At 35.7% G+C, this 25,581-nt stretch overlaps 1 pseudogene; it reads right to left on the reverse strand.

The window, feature by feature from the left end:
- Positions 1-352: 352 nt before the first annotated feature.
- LOC136386377 (putative elongation factor 1-alpha-like 3) overlaps positions 353-25,581 on the reverse strand; it is a 47,200-nt pseudogene continuing 21,971 nt past the window's right edge.

Below are 25,581 nucleotides of genomic sequence, written 5' to 3' on the forward strand. Positions count from 1 at the left end.
ACTGTGCATTATATGCATGTTTTTCACTTATATTTTTTTTTATATTTATTAAACTTTGTTTTAATGAGTCTCAAAATTCTGCAACACATTTTTGGTCATTTCCATTAAAAAGCACTGATTGTAAAAACTAATAACATAAAAATTGTCACACACACACACACACACACACACACACACAAAACCCCAAATGCTCCAGAAATCACTCTCCTTTCCTTGTAAAGGTTTTACAATGCCTTGTAATCATTAACCAGTCTTTTACTATTAAACTTAAATGATCAATTGAAACAAACTGTTCTGAGACTGTTCTTCTAATGTTGGTTAAGATAGGGTTTGCAGGTATGGGAACAAATATTCATTTAGCCTTCTGAGCTTCCTGGGCACACTTGGTTACTTTGCCAGCTTCTGCAGTGTTCTTGTCTAGTGCTTTAATGACACCCATGTCACAACCATGTGACATGATGTCTGGTGCATGTCACAAACAGAAAAATGGCCCAAAGGAGGAGAGTCAGAGAAGCTCTCAACACACATGGGTTTGCCAGAACCATATCCATGATGGCAGCATCATTGTATTTCAAGAATTATGGGCCATCTTCCAGCTTTTTCTCAGAACGATGAGCAATCTCTTCAGCTAAGCAAATTTGCAATCAAGCACAGGTGCTTATCTAGCACTGATTTGGTCTGGATGGTTCAGGATAATCACCTGAATTATGAAGCCAGCTGTTTCCATTGGTTAGCCAGTTTTACTGTCACCAGTTGCATTGTCATAAGGGACACCTTTGACAGAAATGTTCTTGACCTTGAAACCCACATTGTCCCCAGGAAGAGCTTCACTTAAAGCTTCATGGTGCATTTCAATGAACTTTACTTTATTTGTAACATTGACTGGAGCAAAGGTGACCACCATCTTGGCTTTTTAAACATTAGTCTCCAACTTAACTCACAGAAACAGTGTCAATTCCACCAATTTTGTAGAAATCCTGGAGGGGCAGACACAAGGACTTGTCAGTTGAATTAGTTGGTGGAAGAATGCAATGCAGAGCTTTAAGCAGCATGGTTCCACTGGCATTGCCATATTTATCAGTTATTTTTCATCCCTTGATCCAAGGCATGTTAGCACTTATCTCTAGCATATTGTCACCATTTCAACCAAACTGGCACAAATGTTACTGTGGCAGGACTGTAGCCAATCTTCTTTCTTTCTTTCTTTCTTTCTTTCTTTCTTTCTTTCTTTCTTTCTTTCTTTCTTTCTCTCTCTCTCTCTCTCTCTCTCTCTCTCTCTCTTCTTTCTTTCTTTCTTTCTTTCATTCTTTCTTTCTTTCTTTCTTTCTTTTGGGGGTGAGAGAGAGAGACAAACAGACAGATGGCAATGTAAAGAAATGAGAAGCATAAATTCATAGTTGCAGCATCTTAGTTGTTCATTGATTGCTTTCTCATATGTGCCTTGATCGGGGGCCTCCAGCACAGCAAGTGACCCCTTGCTCAAGCCAATGACATTGGGCTTCAAGGTAGCAACCATGGAGTCATGTTTTATCTCACACTTAAGCTGGATGAGCTCATGATCAAGCTAGTGATCTCAGGGTTTCAAGCCTGGATCCTCAGCATCCCAGGCTGATGCTGACCTCTTTAACAATTTCCTCATATCTCTTCTGGATGTAGGGTAGCTCAGTGGAATCCATTTTGTTAACATCAACAATCAGTTGTTTCACACTCAGTGAGTAAGCGAGGAGGGCATGCTCATGGGTCTGCCCTTTTTTAGAGGTAACTGTTTCAAATTCACCGGCACCAGCATCAAAAATCAGGAGAGCACAGTCAGTCTGAGATGTGCCTGTTAACGATGTTTTTGTGTCCTGATTCTTTAATGATGGTCACATAATACTTGCTGGTGTTGAACTTCCACAAGAAGATATCAGTGGTGATACCACAGTCACATCCAGCTTTCAGTTTATCCAAGATACAGGAATACTTGAAGGAGTCCTTCCCTATCTCAACAGCCTCTTTCTCAAGATTTTTGATTGTTGTATTGGCGGTACCATCACATTTGTATATTAGATGTCCAGTAGTGATAGACTTGCCAGAATCTATGTCTAATGGTGACAATGTTGATATGAGTCTTTTCCTTTCTCTTTTTGGCTTTGATTTAGGGGTACATTCCATGACAACTATGTTATGAGAGCAAACCCATTGCCAAAAAGCTGTCTTAAACTTTTCTTATATATCTTCTTATATCCTACCTAACTTTTCTGTTATTTTGAAAGTATATAAATTCCTTGATTAGATACTAAGCCTTTCACCCATAGCATGTATTGGAATCATATTGTTTTGCAGATAGTAGAGTACCTTTGTAGCAAAGGTGTACTAAGTTGGGAATGTCAGCCCAGTACCTAGATATTGTGAAAAACAAAACAAAACAAACCTACCAGGAGGATATAACCATTTATTACTCATAGTACAGGAGAAACCTAATGGTGGCCAGTTGGGCTAGCAAGAACTGCCCCTTGGCACTTCCCTCCACCCTTCTTTTATACTGCAGAAGGCAGGAGAGAGCACTGCTAAGAACAACAGCACACACTCTGGCTTGTATATGGGAAAGTATGACCTTCCCTTTAGTACACACTGTGGGAACTTCCCGAAACCAGACTGTGCTTCTCCCTCCTTATGGCTGCTGGCCAGACACGCATCTAGCATCCCCTCTCAAAGAGGGTAAAGGGTTATGTCCGGTATTGGCCCCACATTAGACTTTAATATGTTTGTTAATGCAAATATTTTCTTCATTCATTATCAATTTATTCATGTAATAAATTAAGTGGATGTGTGTATTTGTGTCTGTGTATACTTACCCCTATTCCACCTTACCCATATACAATTTAGTCCAACATCTTCAAAATGCTATAGAAAAATTTTTCAAAACATATTTTGTGGCTTAGGATCCCCCTGAAAAGCAAGACTTCATTTGAGGGACAATATATATATTGTAGAAAAACTAAATTTGGAATTATATAGACATGCTTAACTTGATTTTTAGGTTCCAAAATGTAGTAATTATGTGACCTTGAAAAAGTCACTTAATATACTGCTCACAAAAATTAAGGGATATTTCAAAATGAATATGAAGCTATAAAATATTCCCTAATTTTTATATCTTTAAACTTGATTTTCCTGTTGGTAAAATGGGAACTAAATTATTTCTATTAATATTCATATTAGAAGGTAAGGCCCATTAACCCAGAATGCCTTATTTTTTTTCCCTTAGTTAACACACACACACACACACACACACACACACACATACACCCATTGGTATATACAGCTAGTGCTCGACTTATGACCACGATTGGTTCTGACAGACCAGTCGTAACACAATTTGGTTGTAAGTTGAGTAGGCTATATGTACAGTACTGTGAAATGATGTTATAAAAATCTTTAAGTCATATTTTATCATAATTTTCTTTCATTATTGTTATATATTGTAATTTTCTTTGTTCATTTTATGCCATTTGTATCATCTCTACACCATTTTGTTTATTTTTACATTTGTCAGGTTTAAGTAAAACACTGCATTACCAGTAAAACTGGTTTAATATTTGCAAAGACAATTTCCTCTTGGTAGATATCTTGGGAGGGATTTGATGAAAAATATCCAAGACACAAAACACAAATTGCCGAGTCTGGGATAACAGTTGAAATGGTGCACACAGAGATGGTAGTGCTGCCGGAAGCTGGTCCACACTGTCGTAAGCCCAGCTGGGCAATGGTTGTGCTGCCAGACGCAGAGCAGTCGTGACTAGCGGTTGTGGTTATAAAGTTAAATGGTCATAAGTTGCATAGGTCATAAGCCAATCAATATTTGTATTATTAACCAATCATGTTTAGACATGGTATCTTCTGGAAACTGTGACCCTCCCTCCCTATTCCACCTAAAACTTTTCTGTTTTCTCATTTGGTACCAGCATCTAGAATAGTGCTTGACAGTATATTAGAGCCTTAATAAATGTTTGTTGAAACTATTAGGTAGGCCTCCTATAAATGTAAACATTTGTGGTTTAATTGATTTTATTTTGTTAAATCTGAGAATCATTAGTTACTCTCTTCTTCCCAGTACTGTCTTCCTCCTGAACTTGAAGAGGTATTTATATGTCTTCTATCTGAAGCATTTATTTGGACCTCAGAAAGTTCTAGTTCTAATACTATCTCTAACAACTAAGAGTCTCAGTAAATATCTAGCAAATAAATGTTCTACTTCCCTTTCCCTAAAGAAATAAGTTCATTATTAATATTAGCTGGATATAACAAGAGAATGTAAGGCCTTAACAGACATACAAAATTTATTGAAGAAAAATTAGACAGGGACAGCACTCTGGATCCAGTAGCTCAGTGTCAACATTTTACTAAGTAAACAGACTGTGCAGTTTTGGTTCTCTGCCTGCAATTCCCTCTACAAGGCCCAGGATATTTATTCCACTTAAAGTTAAACTTCCTTTTTAAAACTATGCTTCAGGTCCACAAATTAGTATAATTTTCTATTCCAATGTTCTAGAATTTGCTCTCCAAGATCACACAGATTGCATGCTTATAAGCATCCTTCTAAGAACAGACTAATAGACAGGCGTGTTTACCCTGAGGCCTGTGTGTGGCCAAGAGGTAGCTCTTTTGAAAGACGTGGATGGAGCTTAAATATATAGACAGGTGTGTACACACATATACCCATGACTGCTTGACAGAGCTAAGTTTGGGAGAAAAGAAAGGTGAAATGTGTGCTTCAAGGTTCTTCCAATTACAATATATTATTTCTCTAGACCTAGAAAATGTTAAAGGTGGGACTGTAGGAAGCCATTTTATTTTGGCTGACCAATCAAAGACAGAGAATGGGTTTGGCTCAAATGGAAAATATTTTTCAACTTCTCTTCTTCTTAAGATATCTAACTTGGTTTCTCTGAGCTCTCCTTGCCTGTTCATTCTCCAGGGCTACTAACAGGACTGTCTTACCTAGACCTTTCTCAGATTTAACAACAAAAAATATTATACCTCCATCTTTCTCCACCTCTCTGAGTCAAATTTTATATTCCTTAAAATTCCTTAGAATTCTACATTCTTTTTAGCTAAAAAAAAAAGGATTTGATATCAGAACTATTTTTGAATCCATGTTTTTTGTTTGTTTTGTTTTTTTGTATTTTTCCGAAGTTTGAAGCTGGGAGGCAGTCAGACTCCCGCATGTGTCTGACGGGGATCCACCCAGCATGCCCACCAGGTGCCAATGCTCTCCCCAACTGGGCCGTTGCTCAATTGCAGCAGGAGCCATTCTAGTGTCTAAAGCGGGAGGCCATGGAGCAATCCTCAGCACCCGGGGCCAACTTTGCTCCAATGGAGCCTTGGCTGCGGGAGGGAAAGAGAGAGACAGAGAAGCAGATGGGCAATTCTCCTGTGTGCCCTGACTGGGAATCCAATTTGAATTTCCAAACGCCAGGTTGACGCTCTACCACTGAACCAACCAGCCAGGCCCATGTTTATTTTTAATTGTAACCTTGAATAAATTATTTTTTTACCTCTCTGAGTGATAGCATATTATATACAAAGTATTTTCAGTGTACAGGGTGGCAAAAAAGTAAGTTTACAGTTGTTTGCATAGAAAATAATACAATAAGTAATAAGTAATAATACATGTATAAACTCTTTTTTGAGTACTCATAATTGAAAACTACTTTGCCCTACCCTGTGTTATCATATATGCCATATGACAAATGGGTAAAATGTTAATATCTTTTTCACAAGATACTTATTAAACATAAAAATAACATCAGAACTAATATTTACTGAGCCATACACAGTGAAAAACATCTTATATTTATTATATAATATTTATTCCTTTAAAAATAAAGATTAATAATATTATTGTATAATTTCATAAATAAGGAAACAGAAGAAGGGAAGTATACTTTATCCAAGTTAAAAGTAAGTGGTAGATCTCAAATTTGAATTTAGTTTTGTTGGACCTTATAGCTCAACATGATGGTATATATAAGTTTCATTTACAGTGTGACCATAAAGTCATGGTGCACTTTTGACCAGTCACAGGAAAGCAACAAAAGAAAATAGAAATGTGAAATCTGCACCAAATAAAAGGAAAACCCTCCCAGTTTCTGTAGGATGATGTGACAGCATGTGCGCATACACAGATGATGACGTAACACCGTGTATACAGCGGAGCAGCCCATGGCCATAACAGTCAAGATGTGAATGGTACAAAGGAAAGTTCAGTGTGTTCTGTGGCTCGCTAAATTCGAATCCGTGACCAAAGTGCAACATGAATATCGGCACATTTATAACGAAGTGCCACCACATAGGAATAACATTACTCGGTGGGATAAGCATTTGAAAGAAACCGGCAGTTTGGTGGAGAAACCCCGTTCTGGTAGGCCATCAGTCTGTGACGAGTCTGTAGAGGCTATATGGGATAGCTACCTAAGGAGCCCTAAAAAATCTGTGCGTAAGCCCACATTGAACTGCACTAAATAGGTATGAAACTGGGAGAGTTTTCTTTTTATTTGGTGCAGATTTCACATTTCTATCATCTTTTGTTGCTTTCCTGTGATTGGTCAAAAGTGCACCATGACTTCATGGACACACTGTATTATAATTTTTATAAACAGATAATTGCTAAGTGTTAATAACTATTTAGAGTTCAATTATGTGATCTTTTTAAGTGTGTGCATTTTTTAACAAAGACTACCCATTGAACAATGCTTTATTCTGAGGAAAGGAATCTTTAATGGTTGAATTTCAGATTGTGAGACAGGGAGGTAGGGGCCACTTATTCACACCATATAAATCAATAGTTCTCAACCTGAGCTGATTTTCCTCCCCATAGAACATTTGGCAATGTCTAAAGACATTTTGATTGTTACAGCTCCTGGGGGTGGCACTACTGGTACCAAGTCACTAAAGATTAGGGGTGCTGTTAAATATGCTATGAAGTACAGGACAGCTCCTACAACAAAGAATTATGTAATCTACGATGTTAGTAGTACTAAGGTTGAGAAACCATGTTGTAGATGACCCTTGTTAGTAAAAGTGATATCTGGGAATAATGCATTGAGATTGACTTCCCCATAATGTTGACTCATAGTTCACCCTTCTACAGACATTTAGCAATATTTATATTTGTATTTAGTTTGCAAATTTATGAATGTTTCAACCATTACCTTAGACTTAGGTAGATTTAGAAACTTAATTTCCAGGGTTTTTGTGTTCTTTTTTTTATTTATAAAGATCAGTAATGCATTTGTTTAAGCACACATCTGAGAAGCCTTGCCAGGATTCCCAGACTTTGTAAAATGTTGGCTTTAAGAACTATAGTACAGAATGCAGCTCAGAGAACTGTAGGCCTCATGGTCTTGGTCTCATGACACATTACCTCCACCAAAGCTTCAACCACACATGAGTTATGAGACTGCTCAAGATAAAATATTTGGGTTACAAATAGAATCCATCTGTGACTTGGGTTTTCTCCATCAGATAATTTTAAAGTATTTCATACACATAACATTTATAGCAATGTATGATCTCAGTGAACTTTATAAAACTACTCAGTAATATCCTAAAAAATGTGTCTGACACTCTGGGTGCATAACAATTATTATCAACTTAGAGAAATGGGAATCTAGACAATCATTAATAAACAAATTTTGCTTCTAGCAATAAAGGCTACAGCCAGGGGGTTTTAGTTTTAGATTTCTCAGTAAAACTACTAATCACTCTATTTTACCTTCTTGTTTTGCTAACATCATTGATCATAGTAACTGCTTACTGACTTAGAAAAAAAACACCCAAAACAGAATTGTGGTAAAAACAGCAACAAAAATGGAAGTGGAAGTCTTTTCATTAATTGGTCTTGGGATTTTCAAAGGAGATAAATACTAAAGGCAACACTTTGAAGAGATTTATGAAGGAGCCGGCAAAAACTCACTTTTATATTTCTTCCTTATTAAAATGCAATGGTGACAAACTACAAATCACTACCTTTTGGATTATATTAACCTCATCCCCTAATATATCACAATGCTGAGTAATAAATGAGATCATTAACATTACTAAGCTTTCAGACAAAAGTATAAAATATGTTATTACTTAAGTATCCAGGCAAAAGAATGTTATATTTGAATTCTGAACAACCAACCTTTCAGAAGAAGTAAAAGGCAGTGATGACAGCATTGTCCATAATTTTTCAAGCCAGGATGATCTGAGTTGAGGCCTGGGTACTTTAATATTAACTTTTAAAAATTATTTTTTTTAAATATTGTTCTCTAAAACCTTGCGGGAGTAAGCTAAATTTAACTAGCAGCACAGAGCCATTCCAGAACACAAACAAAAGCATCTATGCAATTGTATCTCAGGGAAGCCATCAGTATTCAATAGTTAAGGTTCCATTTTTCCCTTCTTAGGCCAGAAATTTTTAGACATAATAAATGTTCAACTTAAAAGACGAATGTTTCCTGTTCAAGGGACTATATGTGTTGGAAAGATAAGTATGACTAATACATGCTCAAATCCATATTGCAACAATGAGAAAATTCAATACTATCCTTTCTTTCTCTAGGCTAAGGCTCAGGCTGCAGACAAAAGACAGAGGTGACTCTTAGTCTCATTTTTATGTTCCACCAATGTATGGAATCATGTAGTTCTTGTTTTTTTCTGATTTACTTATTTCACTCCTTATAATGTTATCAAGATCCCACCATTTTGCTGGACAAGAGTGTGGTGGTTACCAGGGGTGGGGGGAGGGAGGACAGGGGGAGAGTTAGGGGGAGGGGGAGGGGCACAGAGAACTAGATAGAGGGTGGCGAAGGACAATCTGACTTTGGGCGAGGGGTATGCAACATAATTTAATGACAAAATAACCTAGACATGTTTTCTTTGAATATATGTACCCTGATTTATTAATGTCATCCCATTACCATTAATAAAAATTTATTAAAAAAAAAAAAAAAAAAAAGACAGAGGTGAATGATGAGTATGACTAAAGGGGACCAGTGCTAAAGTTTAACCAAAGGACTGAGTCCCTCTCTAGACACAGTTTACGTTTGCAGAATAATCCAAGAGTTTCAGGAAAGTTTACACAATGTTTTTCTTATAGAATGCCTAGCTGAGAGAATGATTAGCTATTTCTAACCATGAAGCAGTAAAAAGAAAATGAGCTTTGTAGTTAAATAGACCTAAATTTTAATCCTAGTTTCCCCAGTTTTCTAATTGGTTGATATTAGACAAGATCCTAAGTTTTCTAACTTTTATTATTTATTTATCTGTTTACTTATTTACTGAAGCTAAGTATATTTAATATTTTTCAGCAAAGTATTCACAGATTTCAAAGAAGCAGTTTTAAATACACTTTTCAGTCAATCCTGAGTTTTTCTAACCTTTAAATGAGTATGTAATATCTGTTTCTCTTATATAATGTACAAAATGCACCTGGCACTTTGTGGACTTTCAAAAGTATACCCTTTAAGAATCAAAGGTCTATCTAATCTTAGCATTATTGCCTACCTTTTGCAGATAAAAACATTGATTTTTAAAGTGGCAGTAAATTTCTAGAGAGTATTACTTTGCACTAGACAATGGCATAGTGTTAGCAAATCACTCTCTTGTGGCAAAGAGGATATTTGGCATTCTGCAGGAATTGCATATGTAGACTACCCAGTTTACAGTAGATTCTTCTTGGAAAGGGGGGGGCACAGAGTCAGCTGGCCTCACTCTCGTGAATTAAAGTCGAGGGATAAGTCTTCATGCAACTTAACATGTCAGAGGAAACAGGTGATTAAGTGCGTGAGAAATAGAATAAAAATTGAGAGTTCAAGTCTCAGCTCTGCTCCTTACTAGCTAGTGATTTAGGCCACAGTTCTTATTACTTAACTTGTCTTAGTCTGAGTTTCTTTATCTGTAAAATGGGGATTACAGAATAAATTTACCTCATTGTGTGTTATAACTGGATCATACCTGCTCATAAAGAATCAATTTTTAATTTTTAGATATTTTGTGAACTGGATGTTAAACATAGCTGATATTAAAATTGAAGTATATAAACATAACATTAAGTAAGCAAAATTAATTAAAATTGTATTTAAAAAGTGCATAAATACTCAAAACTTATTGTTACTGGACCATTTCTGTGCCAGTGGATGACCTTTCACTTGTCAAACAACCTTCAGCTTCTTAACTCGCCCAGAAAAAAATTTCAAGGATGAGTCTGAGTGAAAACAAAACAAGTTTTATTCAGGTAGAGAAAAAAAAAAGGCCAGGGAGCATGCACAACTCTGAAAGAAGCAAAAAGTACATATCTAAGTGGATATTGCCCAATTTACTAGTCAGTTGAGAACTTGGTCAGTTAGTTCTTGGGATTTTGTCTCCAAGGGAGTTTGTCTCCAAGGTTTGTGGCATAAACTCTGACTCCACCTTCTGGTTGGAAGGAGATCTTGTTCCTAATATAGTCCAGTCAGTAATGGCATAAAGGTAGTCCTCCTAGGCCCCCTTTCTACTTGCAGTGTCAATTTTCATTATAATGATGGTATGATGAGCTTTTGGGTCATTCTCTGGTCAATTTTTCTTCCATCTTGGATTACTCTGGATTCAACTGGTTTTTGTAATCTACCTCCTTGACTATGGTGATTTAAACCATCTCCTCTTTAGGCATCTTCAGTTAGAAAGGATAGGGTCTTGTAAATTTTTGGCTATTTATTGCACACCTGTTTCAGCCATTTGTTCAACCATTTGTGTCAGTTTCCTCATTCCACTTGCCAGGGTATTTTCTTAGTTTCTAAATAACCTGCCTCACCTACCACTTCTACCATAGTCTCATTAGATTATGGACACCAGGAACAAACTTGCTGTCTGACAAAATCAGATTTCCTAACACGTTGAAATGAGAAAGATCAGACACCAGAAGAATCATGGAACATCTCCCAAACAAAGGACAGATGGAGTTGTAGAATTTTGGTGAAGAGTGAAGTTAAGGTGAAACTTAAATGAAAGTGTTTTGATAGGTTCAAAGTGAAGCAGAGTTGTGTATAAAGGAACGAATATCATGTATGGACTGCAAAGTAGACTCCAAATTCTGTATACTTGGAACTATGTTAAGATGCATACAGATGTTGTTTCTCGAAGCTCTTTACTTAAGTGTCAGCACTGAAATGAAAGTCAAGACTACTTTCCTAGGTCAAAGTGACTTAACTTTTATGGACAGGAGTTAGACATTTCCTTTCTTACTGTTATAATTTCAAACATTCATGTTTCTAAAATAATTTAGGAAATACTGTTCTCTAATGAGTAAGAAAACAATAGGCACTCAAAAGAAGATAATATGACATTTTACAGTTGTAAATGCCTATTGGAAAATTATGCTCTCCTCTCTACATTGCCGCTGACTTTATCTCATCTTTTATTCCAGCATGATAACTAACAGGGAACATGTTTATGGTCCAATTGGATTTTTATTTTCCACACTTTCTAATCATCTTATATATTTTTAATATTCTTTATATTTTAGGTAATTACATCTTTTTTATTTATATGATGGAAATACTAAATAAGGATTTGCTACTGCACATCTCTTCCCAGCTCAACTCTTCATTTAGCAATATCATGTTGTTAGCTTGAAATTGACCTTGGTGGAGTATTTATTACCACATAAACCAGAGACACTACACATTAAGGATTTTTTTTCTTTTCTTTCCAGAGATGGTTGTTAAAGATTTACCAGCACCTCATTGTTCATATGGTTATTGTGAAGACTGAAATATTTAATATATGTGAAATGTTTTCAACAGTACTTGATATCATAATAATCATTAAAAATGTTACTTGTTGTTATCAGTAGTATAATGAGATGGAGCAAGAGCAGTAGTAGTACTAGTAATTATGAAACACACAAGAATTTAACATTTTAGAGTATGCCTACTATGAAATTCTAAGTTGGCACCCAAGATTCTTTCTCCCTTATGTACATGGCCTGGGACTATTGTGACTTTTGATCCTATGAGTAGGTTGTGTTATATGACACAACTAATTTTACTTTCTTTATTAAATTTATTGGGGTAATGTTGGTTAAAATTACATAAGTTTTAAGTGTACAATTATATGATACATCATTTGTATATTGCATTGTATGTTTATCACCCAAAATCAAATCTTCTGTCATCATATAGTTAATTGGTTTACCCTTTACTATTTCCTCTTCACTCACCTTTTTCTTCTGGCAACTACCATACTGTTGTCTGTGTCTATGAGTTTTTGTTTGTTTTCTTGTTTGTTCAATTGTTAGTTTCAGTTTTATATTCCACATATAAGCAAAATCATATGGTTCTTGACTTTTATATCTGACTTATTTTACTTAGCATATTCTCAAGATCTTCTCATGTTGTCACAAATGGCAGTTTTTTAGCTTTAACTTATGGCTGAGTAGTAGTACATTGTACGTATGTGCCATATTTTCTATATACAATCACTTATTGAAGGATATTTTAGTTGTTTCTATGTCTTGGCCACCATGAATAATACCACAATTAACGTAAGGATATATATATCTTTACAAATAAATGTTTTTAAATTTTTCAAGTAGATACCCAAACAAGGGATTGCTGGGTTATATGGTAACTCAATTCTTATTTTGTTTTTTGAGGAATATCCTTACCATTTTCCATAATGGCTGTAAAAGTTTATATTCCTACTAGCAGTGAATGAAGGTTTCTTTTTCTCTGCAACAGCTACAATATTTATTGTTACTTGTCTTATTAATGATAACCTTTCTAAAAGATGTGAGGTGGTTGTAGTTTTTCTTTTTTTGTTCTTTTTCCAAGTGACAGGACAGGAAATAGACAGACTCCAGCATGCACCCCAAACACGATTGACCCACAAGCCCTGTTTGGGGCTGATGCTCTGCCCAACTGTGGCCATGCTTGAAACTGAGCTATTTTTAGTGCCTGAGGTGGAGGCTCCACCAAGCCATCCTCAGCTCCCAAGGCTGATGCATTCAAACCAATCAAGCCATGGCTGCAGGTGAAGAAGAGAGAGAAGGAGGAAGCGTGGACAAGAAGATGGTCACTTCTTCTGTGTGCCCTGACCGAGAATCAAACCCAGGCTATCCATACACCACACCAACATTGTACTGCTGACCCAACTGGCCAAGGCAGGTTTAGTTTGATTTGTATTTCTCTAATAGTTAGTGAAGTTGAGCATCTTTTCATATATCTGTTGGCCGTTTGTATGTCCTCATGGGAAGAGTATCTGTTTAGGTCCTCTGTTCTTTCTTAAATTGGACTGCTTATTTTCTTGTTCTTGTTGAGTTGTATGAGCTTTTATATATTTTTTTAAATTGATCTGTTATTGGAGCTGCTATTTGCAAATATTTTCTCCTATTTAGTGGTTGCCTTTTTTTATGGTTCCTTGTGCAGTGCAGAATCTTCTTAGTTTGTTACAGTCCCATTTATTTATTTATTTATTTATTTATTTATTTATTTACACAGCTAATTTTAAGATAGGAAAATTATTTACATGGGTTTAACTTTTTCACATGAGATTTTCAATTCTGAATCTAGATGTCAGAGACAGAGTAAGTAAGAAGTTTGAAGCCTAAGAAATATTTTATGCATTGTTGTTATCTTAAAATTTAGGATGACTGAACATCAAAAGTATAGGTATCTTCTTATAACTAACAGCAGTCCCTTACAATCAGCCAGCAAACAGGAAACTCAGTGCTACAACTGCAGAGATATACATTTTGTCAATAAAAGGAATGAGCCTGGAAATTGATTTTTTTCTTGATTGTCCCATAAAAGAACTCAGGCTGGACAACATCTTGATTTCAGCCTGTGCACAGAACTCAGTCAAGTCCACCCAGTATTCTGATCCTCATTATTGTGAAGTGGTAAATGCATGTTGTTTAATGATCTTAAATTTGTGGTGATTTGTTACACAGGAACAAAAAAAACATATTAATCCTTTTAGCAACTAGTCTAAATTTGTTGTTAAGAAAATTTGAATCATACAACTGATAAGATTTCCCTCTTTGCATTGATAGCTTAAAAGTTCAGAATCAAATTTGTAACTAATTTTTAGCAAATGTGAATACATTTTCAAGCAGTATTTTGCATGTAAGTAGCAGCATTCAGACATTGTTAATTCAGTTACTACTGCTTTCTTATTTCCAAGGTCATAAAATTTTTAAGTTTTACAAAGGTCATTTTTGTAGTGGTTAAAATCATAACCCATATTGTTAGATTGTCTGTGTTTAAAACTACTTTATGTTACTTTCTATGTGACCCCGGGCAAGGTATTCACCTACACTATACATCAGTTTCTGCATTTATCAAGTACACATAATAATAATACTTATCTTCTAGGGTCATTATAAGTATTTATTAAGGTAATTTATGTGAAATGCTTAGATCAGAGACTTTCATTTTTTTTTAATTCAAGGTGTTTTTTTTTTTGTTTTTTTGTGTTTTTTTTTTACAGAGACAGAGAGTAAGTCGGAGAGAAGGATAGACAGGGACAGACAGACAGGAATGGAGAGAGATGAGAAGCATCAATCATCAGTTTTTCATTGTGCGTTGCAACACCTTAGTTGTTCATTGACTGCCCTCTCATATGTGCCCCGACCTCGGGCCTTCAGCAGACCAAGTAATCCCTCGTTGGACACAGCAAACTTGGGTTCAAGCCGGTAGGCCTTTTGCTCAAACCAGTTGAGCCTGCGCTCAAGCTGGTGACCTCGGGGTCTCGAACCTCAGTCCTCCGCATCCCAGTCCAACGCTCCATCCACTGCACCACTGCCTGGTCAGGCAGATCAGAGACTTTCAATCAGTAGCAATGAATTGGATAACTCCAAAAGATATTATTTACCCAGAGTGCAGTGTGAATGTTACCTCCTAAATTTGGACAGTGTGTTAGCTCTGCTGAAACATAATGAATGCCATATACATGGTAGCCATTGCCATTACTGTTACATGTTCATCAAGTACAGTTTTAATGGATACAACAAATGAGATTTCACCTATTTCCCTATCTCTGTGTTTCTACAAAGTAAGGTGAAAGTAAGATTAGTGAAAAAGGAGCAACATTTGACATCTAAATATTGATGCCAATATGATGTTAGATAGGCTGTTTTATCAGACTTACTATTCTAACTTTAAACAACAAGTGGAGCATAAAGGAATTTTTAATTTAGTTTATACCCTCATACTTTATTAAGAGTTTTCTGTAATTCTAATGCAAAGGTTACAATGGGTTAGACTTAATATTTTAAGAGCTTTCTGATTTAAAGTCTCATTTGGAGTAAAGAAGATATTTAAAATTTTCATATCAGCCCAGTTCTGGTAGCCCAGTTGGTTATGACGTTATTCTGATATTCTAAGGTTGCAGTTCAATCCCAAGTCAGAGCCCATACAATAGTGAATGAATGCATAAATAAGTGGAACAAGAAATAGATGTCTTTCTCTTTCTCTGTTTCTTTCCCTTACTATCTCTCTGAAATCAATCAATAAAAATTATTTAATATTAAATAAGTATATAGTTGTAATATACATACTCCATCACTACCACCATCACCAATATTACCTTCTATAATTTGCTAAACTTATCAAACTGCCTGACAATAACCAACTTGAATGACAGAAACATGAGAATGCAAAGGAAAGCTTGGAGGGGTTGGAAAAATACATGTTTCAAAATATTAAAATGAAAATATTATTTATATATATACATATGAATATGATCATCTTACTTCAAATGAAAACAGAGATGAGTGAAGATTTTCTCTTTGGAAGACTAAAAAAATAGTCTAGTTATTTGTCTCAAAATTAAGTAAAGAGTTCTGAAGGCAAACACATAAGCCTAAACCTTGACAAAGGATATTCCATTTCTTAGCAAGCAAGCAAGGAAAAACTGTAGTACAAGGGATCACTGTATTATACTTCCTTTTAGATTGATTAACTGAATAATTTCAAAGTATTTCACAGGGATGAATGAGGGACCACTTGGTTTTAAGCTGATTCAAAATAAAACTTTAATTGATTAAATGTGATCAACTATCACCTAATTATCCCTGATTCTTAAATATTAGAGTAGACTCTCTGGGTTACCTTCTTTCACATCAGGGATCAACAATTGGCTGCATTATTTTTAAGCCAAATTGTTAAGGTGTTGATCATAAGTCTCATTCAAGACCCTTCTATACTGTGTACATCACTTTCAGACAAAGACAAAACCAATAAAGAAGCCAAAATAAACGTCAAAAACCTATTAATGTACAATTCTAAATTTCTTAAGTTAAGGTTACACTGGAGGAAAAGTCTAACTCATTGTTTCAAGCTTACACTAGAAAATTCTGTGGAAAATTTATTCCAAATAGAGCTTCTAGTAATTGAATATGATTCTTAGCTAAACCTTCCATAGCATAATATCAACACCTCATATAGTTACATTGTCCTGTGTTCAAAATAAATAAAACATATTGAGGATGCTCATGATTGCCATTTACTTCTTCTGGACAACAGTGCTTTCATCCTTTCTTCAAATATTTATTCAATATTTATTGCATGTAAAACACTGGTCAGCTGAGTTCATAATCTCTACTTCCTATAAGAAAAAAAAATACAACAACACAGAACTTGTATTTAATATTAAATAGACAATCTCTCTGCTTGTTTATTAAATTTTGCATAAACACATTGAAATAAAAGTATATTATTGAAGTATAGTGATTTTTAAGATCTCAGTCAATGTTATGAATTGAAACGTGTCCTTCTAAAATGTATATGTGGAATTCCTAACACTAGATACCTCAAAATTGACCTTATTTGAAAATAGGGTCTTTAAAAAGTTAACATAAAGCCATTATAGTTAGTTCTTATTCAGTATGACTGATGTCTTTGCAGAGAGGGGAAATTTTGAGACAGACTTGCATACATGGAGAACATAATCTAGACAGATAAGCATCTGTAAGCCAATGAGAGAGGCCTGGAATAAATCCTTCCTCATAACTCTCAGAAAGAACAAACCCTGCCAACATCTTGAGTTCAGACTTTAGCCTCCAGAACAGTGAGAGAATACATTTCTGTTGTTTAAGCCACCCAGTTTTTGGCACCTTGTTAGAGAACTAATACTATCATTACAACAGCTCATAATTATGTGGAAGCTTAAGTTTTCAACTTGATTAGAAGTATATACACAACATGTTTATATGCACACATGTACATATATACATCTTGAGGAAACAAGGCAAAAATCACTTGCACATTTCTAAAAATTAACATTCTCATTTTATTTTACAAAAGTACCTATGGCTTTAATTCAATGAAGTGATAAAAATATTGTATTGAAGCAGTTCCAGAAATGGATTGTATTATCAATGATAAATCACACAGGAGAGTTCTGGAAGTTAGATGTGAATGATAAAAATCAGAGCATTATGATGAACAAAATGAAATGCACAAATGCTACAATAGACCCCAGATGAGGTCTACTTTGGGAATGGCATTCTTATAACTACATTCCTCTCTGGCCCAAGTGTAATCAATGCAAGTGAGCATGACATTTTTTAATAGTAAAATTTCAGTATGCCAGAAAATGTGCAATTTGAATCCCAGATGCTCTTTAGGGCTAAGAAGAAGCAGAGAGATACATTGAACAGCAAAATATTGAAGCTACTATAGATGAAATGACTTCTGAGTTGTTTAGGGAAGATTTTTTGAGATAGCACTTAAATTAGAATTTTTAATCAATTTTTTCTACAGTTAATAAAGCAACAAGACAAAATTCAGGTGTGTTTTTAAAGCAGCAGTATAAATTGGCATATGGAAAAAGTTTCATAACTCTACATATATCCATACACATAATTGTATGCTATTTCATGATTATATTATTTTGTTAAATGTCAAAAGTTTTGATGTGTATGTGTCTTACATTGTTCACTGTAAAAATGCAAGTATACCAAGAAGTTAAAACTTTAAGTTCTTAACCAACAACTGCCAAAATTATAAGTGACATTTTCAGCTGAAGCAACTAGGGAGGGAGCAGTGAGAGTGGATTGAAGGAAATCTGGGAAGCTAGGACAATGTTTGCCAAATATTCTTTAACTAAGTATGTTCCTGAATGGGACAAAATAAGTAAAAAAATACTGAACAAACTGAGAAATCATAGATAATCATTTTATCATTAAATAGTAAGAACACACATAGACAATTGATTGCTTCTCTCCGAGTAAACCCCTCTGGAAAACACCAGAAAGAGCGTTATGTGGACAGGAGATGTTTTAGCTAGTTATCTAGGGATGGGTCAAAAGGAGTATAAATAATTTAAGGGTTTAGAATTGTTTAGGGTTTTCTGGACTTCAGTCTTCAGCTGTTAATTGTACTATTGTCCTCTGATAAGTTTCCCCACAAGTATTCTACAGCTTTCACCAGAGGCTACACTTAATAATTGCGGATTGTCTGTATGCAAGATCTTTTGCATATTTTCTAGTTGCAGCAAACAATTATTATTATTTTTTTGCCTAGTAATGTCACTTGCCCTATTTGAGTGCCAGGTACTATAAGTAAGTACTTCATATTTAAACTTCAAAACACCACTATGAGATAGTAGATATTGTTTTAATTTAACCAAGACACTGCAGGTTTAGAAGTTAGGTGTAGCTTGAATTCAACACTAAGTTGTGCTAGTTCATTTCCAGTGATTGTATGTAAATTTTAAACCTATTTTTTAATGTTCCCTGTTTATTTTCAACAGTTTATATAGTTTCATATAGTAGTCTGCATTTTAACAGACTTCACTGACAAATGGTTTTTCTTTCAGTTTCTTAAATGGAGTACAGAGAGAGTCAACATAAATTAAAAGACATTGTACATCCATTTTAAAATCTCAAAAGCCTTGGAGAATTTCTGTTTATCAGCTCTGCAGACAATCTTAAGAGTAGACCTCAACACAGTTACCTTTGATGTTGATGTGAGCCCACTGGGAAAGGCCATCAGCTTCTCACTAGGACTGACCAAGCTGGGTAAATTTGGGAAATGATGGGCCAAGATTGGTTCCCAATAGACTATTAAGTCTTCTGTAATGGCTGTTTAAATTAAATAAATAAGTAAGTAAGTAAGTAAGTAAGTAAATAAATAAATAAATAAAGCTTCTAGAACAATGTAGTTAACTCAAATTTTAGGAACAATCATTTCAGAAGGAGATATATGTGTACAATTTTTATTTTATTCAACATATGTTTGTTACTCAGGGGAACATATTACTCACCCATCACAGGAAATGGAAGCCGGTTGGGAGTTACATAAGAAAGGTAGTTGACAGTGGATTCCAAGATGGCTGCAGAGTGGGTAGAAACTACGCTCACCTGCTCCCAGAGCCAAACCATATTTACAGCTAAATTGTAAAGCAATAAATTTCAATAATTAACAGAAGGCTAAGTGAATTGAAATATTATAACCAAAGATTTACAAAAGAAGTCACATAGAGGCTGCTAAGAATGGTGCAGAAAAGGGAAGGCTGGTCACCATACCACTGTGCGGAGGCTGAGAAGCCAGATGCATATCTTGGTTGCAAAATCCCTTACCTCCCCCACAGGAACGTGGGTCTCAACCCCACACAGGAATCCTCAACCCAAAGCAACAAAGATGTAAAGAGGATCTCCGATAGCATTTGGTTAGGAAAATCAGTGGAGATTCAGTCCACCTGAAAGAGAAGGGAGTTCACTAGAGACCTGCAGGCCACCTTCCTAAGGATGAATACTCTTATTGTTACAGCACTAGCCTGGGGAGTTCACGGCCCAGTCCTCCAACTCCTGGCAACACCACACTCTCTGTGCTCATGTCCTGCAGGGATGTCTGCTGGCTGCACTTAATATGAACATTTGGAGAACTCTTTTTATGGAGAAGTTCTCAGCAGATATTCAAACAGTGATTGAACTGCGCAGCTTAGGAAATGGGGCCATTATTTCTCATCTCGAGTGCACAGTCTGTGTCCTCCTACCTGTTAATGTACTTGACCTGCCTTTCCACTCCCCATGGTCCTTCCCTGCTGAATTCCCTCCTGCAAAGGAATCAGAGCATTGTGAAGAACTGGGAATTTCAGAACACATTTTCCTGAGAGGTTCTGTCCAGGAATCAGGTGGTAGGTGGGTTGTGTGGTTACATCACGAGACAGGGTCCACTCCTATCTCCATTGCAGGCTCAAGCCATGCTATTGCCCTAATAGGGGATTCATTTTACCTGCCTTTCCGGCAACTGGGGCCAGGCCATGCTGATCTGAGTTCTGCTGGAAGACTTCAGAGCTGCTCGGAGTTGTGACCTTCAGTGCACATTTTGCTTGTGAAGTAGAGGAAGAGCCCCCTCTTGCAGATTGCCAGCACCACCTCCAAAGGAAAATTGTTTGGATCTGCTCTGAAAAATTCTGATGACCACACCCTGCTTAGTTCAGCTCTGCTGAGAGAAAGGAAGTGCTTCTTAGACCTGGGATATTTAGAAAATATCTTCATTGGAGACTATTATCTGGGACTGGGATGAAAAGATTCGGCCTCTCTTGAGGGCTGGGCTGACACGCTAATGGGAGATTATTTGGGTCTTTCCTCCTGAGTCTCAGTGGCTCAGCCTGCTGAGCTTACTCCTGAAAAAGGGACAGCTGACTACCCCCAATTTGAACCTCTGGTGTACTCCTCATAAAAGAGCTAGAATTGGAGACTTCGGCAGAGAATGAGTTGTATAGCTCTGGAGTAAGGATCACTTTCCCTTCATTGCATGCTTGACTGCATGGCTGCAAGGAAGAAAACCACCAACTTCATCCTCCCACCTTGAGCTACTGAGCTCATCATAACCTGTGGAAAGGTCTATGGGTGTTGACCAGCTTGGGAGGAAGGCCAGGAAATCTCAAGAGAAAGTAGAGTAGCTGACAGGTGAAGACCAACCTCAGGGAGATTTGATTCTTTTATAAATCTGACCCCATTTCTAAGCTGGAGGAAAGAAACACTTATACATAGATTGGCCCTTACGATGCACACCCAGGCAAAGTAGAAGCAGCCACAAACAATGAATAGTATGGTAGCTATATAAAGGTAGCCCAAGTCTGGTTACAAAATAAATGTCTAATATCAGCATATACCTGAACCTTGGTAAAGTGAACCCAGAACCAACATAACTAGTGGTAGCATTCAGACAAAACCAGAGCTTGACCCGACAAACCACACAAGCAGCATACCCAAAGAGTGGCCGTGGCAGTCATCAGATATTGCTGGGATAAACTCACCTGGGGAAGCAACCTCTAAACAGCAAAGCTTATGTAATTATCAAAGTGTATCATTATAGTCAGCCAGCCTGAAAGGTAAATTCTACCCATAAAATAAAATAAAAACAGCATTCAAAACTTAACTACAATAGAAAGGTTCACCTAACCCACAGGAGAATTGCAGAAGCATTGAGCTAAGGTGATCTGGATAAATGTGCCACTGAGAACAAAACACCCACATCATAAAGCTATCATAAAAAGTTTGAAAGTCATAGCAGATAAACCTAATAAACAGAGACAAAATAATGCAACAAAGAAATATGCCCCAAATAAAAGGACAAAAGAAATTATCACAAAAATAATTAAATAAAGTAGAGGAAACCAATATAGCAGATACAGTGCTTTTTTAAATTTTTTTATTGATTTATTTTAGAGAGACAGAGAGAGAAAAGGAAACATTAATTTGTTCTACTTAGTTGTATGTTCATTAGGCGCTTCCAATATTTTGCCTAACCAGGAATTGAACCCTCAACCTTGATGTTTTGGGATGACACTCTTAACTGACTAAGCTAACCAGCCTGAGCTAATCTTTTAAAAGAATGGAAAAAATGTAATAAATCTTACTTTCAGGTTTCTAGCTAATTATGGTGGCCCTATTTTATCATAAGCTGGTATTCGTTGAGGATTTCATTAATGACATAGGCTATAGATCTATATTTCTTTTTTTATTTTTTTAAATTTTTTTTAGAAAATTAAATTTAAAAGGATGACATTGATCAATGAAATTATATAGGTTTCAGTTAAACATTTCTATAGGATTTGAACTGTTGCTTATGTTGTGTAACCATGATCCAAAATCAAAATATTTTTCATCACCTTATATTTGTCCTTCTGTACTCCCTTCCTCCCACCCCTCCCCCTGGTAACCACTTCACTTTAATCCGTGCCCATAAGACTCAGTTTTATATCAGACTTATGTGTGAAATCATATAGTTCTTAGCTTTGTCTGATTTACTTATTTCACTTAGTATAATGTTCTCAAGGTCCATCCATGTTGTCATAAATGACAATATGCCATCATTTCTTATGGCTGAGTAGTATTTCATTGTATATATGTACCACATCTTCTTTATCCAATCTTTCATCAAAGGTCATTTTGGTTGTTTCCACATCTTAGCTACTTTGAATAATGCTGTAATAAACATGGGGGTGCATGTGTTTTTACTCATAAGTTGGTGGCATAAAATCCAGTAGAAGGATTGTTGAGTCATATGGTAGTTTTATTCTTAAGTTTTTGAGGAACCACCATATTTTCTAAGAGAAAGATTAGTACAATATGATTTCACTTCTATGTCGAATCTAATAAACAAAATGAATTAACAAGCAAAATTAAAATAGACTCACACAGAAAAGCAGCTGTTGGGAGAGTGGTTGAGAAAGCTGGAGGTATAAAGCAAAAAGGACAAAAATAAATCTTGGACATGGTGATACTGGAGGAGTGGAGGTGAAGGAAGTTATAAGGGGTATAAATGATGATAAACAAATCCTTGACTTGTGGGAGTGAACATACAATACAGTGTACGGGAATGTGTTGCAGAATTACCACCTAAAACCTGGAATATAACATAATTATGTTAACCAGTGCCATCCCCATAAGTTCAGTTAAAAATTACAAAAATTTATCTAAAAACAAATAAAAATAATCACATAACAATCTAAAATCTATGGAAGAGAGTAAAAACATTCTTATGGGAAGTTCATAGCATTTTCAGCCTATCACAAGAATTACAAAACGTCTTGAGTAAGAAATCTAACCTTACTCCTAAAAGAACTAGAAATGAAAAACAAACACAACCTAGAGTAAGTAGAAGGAAATCAATAACGAAGATCAAAGCAGAAATAAAGGATATAGAGCCCATTCTACACTGTTTCTTCACATGACCCAGCAGCAATCCCTCTACAGGGCACCTGCCTGCAAACTTGAAAAGACATATGAACTCCTATGTTCTTCACCATATTATTCACAGTGGCCAAGACATGAAAACAACCAAAATGTCCCTCAGTAGAGGATTGGTAAATATATACAATGGAATACTACTCAGCCATAAGAAATGATGACCTATTGCCATTTATGCAACATGGATGGGCCTTGAAAACATTATACTGAGTAAATAAGTTATTCATAAAAACCTAAGAACTCTTTGATTTCACACATAGGTGGGATATAAAACTGAGACTCATGGACATAGATAAAAGTGAAGTGGTTATCAGGGGAAGGGAAAGTTGGGGAAGGGGGTTGAAGTAAGAGTGTAAAGAGGGACAAATATAAGGTGATGGAAAATTATTTGACTTTGGGTGATGGGTATACTCCATAATAAACAGTTCAAATGCTATAGAAATATTTACCTGAAACCTATGTACTCTTATTGATTAATGTCACCTTGTTAAAGTTAATTTTTTAAATAAAATTAAGAAAATAATAAATAAAGACTAAATTTTTCAAAATACTATCTTCTTCAAGGAACAAGTTTCTATTACATTTTTTATCAGAAGAAATTGATTTTGAAGACAGATAGACCTGGATTTATGCCCTGATACTAATACTTACTCGATATTTATTTGTTATTTTACCCCTTTATTTTTGTGCCTAAATTTTCTTATTTGCAAAGAGATATCATTATGAAACTGCAATTTTCATTTCATATAATTGATAGAAAGATTGCATTGGGTAATATATTTAAAATGCTTAATACATGTCCTGTTACATAATGAGTACATATATAACCACTAACATTTTTAAAAATCAGAGTTTGATTTTTTCTGAGCAATCTATTACCATCATTATGTTCATAGAAAAATTAATATAAAATCTAATTCTATAACATCAGAATAGATTCTAACTAAGCTCTAAACTCTTCTTTAAATCATTTTCATAATACCATGACTATAATAAAATTAGGTGGAGAATTAATTCTAATTCTCAACAGTTTTAACCAATATTACATTCATTCTTTTCACTATTTACCTTAATAACTTCATATAGACAAGTTATATTTTTATACTATAGTTATAAAGATGAATAAAACAGTTGATAAATTAATACCAAAAAGACCAACTTATCTTAAATGACTTTTTGTACTTGATAGGCATATACTAACATTTTTGTGATCAATCTTAAATAACTCCATTCAATACAAAAAAAACACATTTAACTATACGGAAGTACATTTTAAAATTATCTTATTGCAGTGTCCTTTCAGCAATCATTTTATTTTTTATGAAATAGCCTTACAAGAATCATGGCTTTGAAGAAGAAATACAAATGGCTAACAGATATATGAAAACATGCTCATCTTCATTAGTTATTAGAGAAATGCAAATCAAAACTACAATGAGATACCACCTCACACCTCTTAGATTAGCTATTATTAACAAGACAGGTAATAGCAAATGTTGGAGAGGCTGTGGAGAAAAAGGAACCCTCATTCACTGTTGGTGGGAATGTAAAGTAGTACAACCATTATGGAAGAAAGTATGGTGGTTCCTCAAAAAACTGAAAATAGAACTACCTTACGACCCAGCAATCCCTCTACTGGGTATATACCCCCAAAACTCAGAAACATTAATACGTAAAGACACATGTAGCCCTATGTTCATTGCAGCATTGTTCACAATGGCCAAGACATGGAAACAACCAAAAAGCCCTTCAATAGAAGACTGGATAAAGAAGATGTGGCACATATACACTATGGAATACTACTCAGTCATAAGAAATGATGACATCAGATCATTTACAACAAAATGGTGGGATCTTGATAACATTATACGGAGTGAAATAAGTAAATCAGAAAAAAACAAAAACTACATGATTCCATACATTGGTGGGACATAAAAACAAGACTAAGAGCCCTGGCCGGTTGGCTCAGTGGTAGAGCATCGACCTGGGGTGTGGGAGTCCCGGGTTCAACTCCTGGCCAGGGCACACAGGAGAAGCACCCATCTGCTTTTCCACCCCTCCCCCTCTCCTTCCTCTCTGTCTCTCTCTTCCCCTCCTGCAGCCGAGGCTCCATTGGAGCAAAGTTGGCCCCGGGCGCTGAGGATGGCTCTGTGACCTCTGCCTCAGGTGCTAGAATGGCTCTGATTGCTGCAGAGCAATGCCCCAGATGGGCAGAGCATCGCCCCCTGGTGGGCATGTCGGGTGGATCCCGGTCAGGTGCATGCGGGAGTCTGTCAGACTGCCTCCCTGTTTCCAACTTAAGAAAAATACAAAAAAAAAAAAAAAAAAAAAAAAAAAAACGAGACTAAGAGACATGGACAAGAGTGTGT

This window comes from Saccopteryx leptura, chromosome X (assembly GCF_036850995.1).
Source record: "Saccopteryx leptura isolate mSacLep1 chromosome X, mSacLep1_pri_phased_curated, whole genome shotgun sequence".
In the NCBI taxonomy this organism is placed as follows: domain Eukaryota; kingdom Metazoa; phylum Chordata; class Mammalia; order Chiroptera; family Emballonuridae; genus Saccopteryx; species Saccopteryx leptura.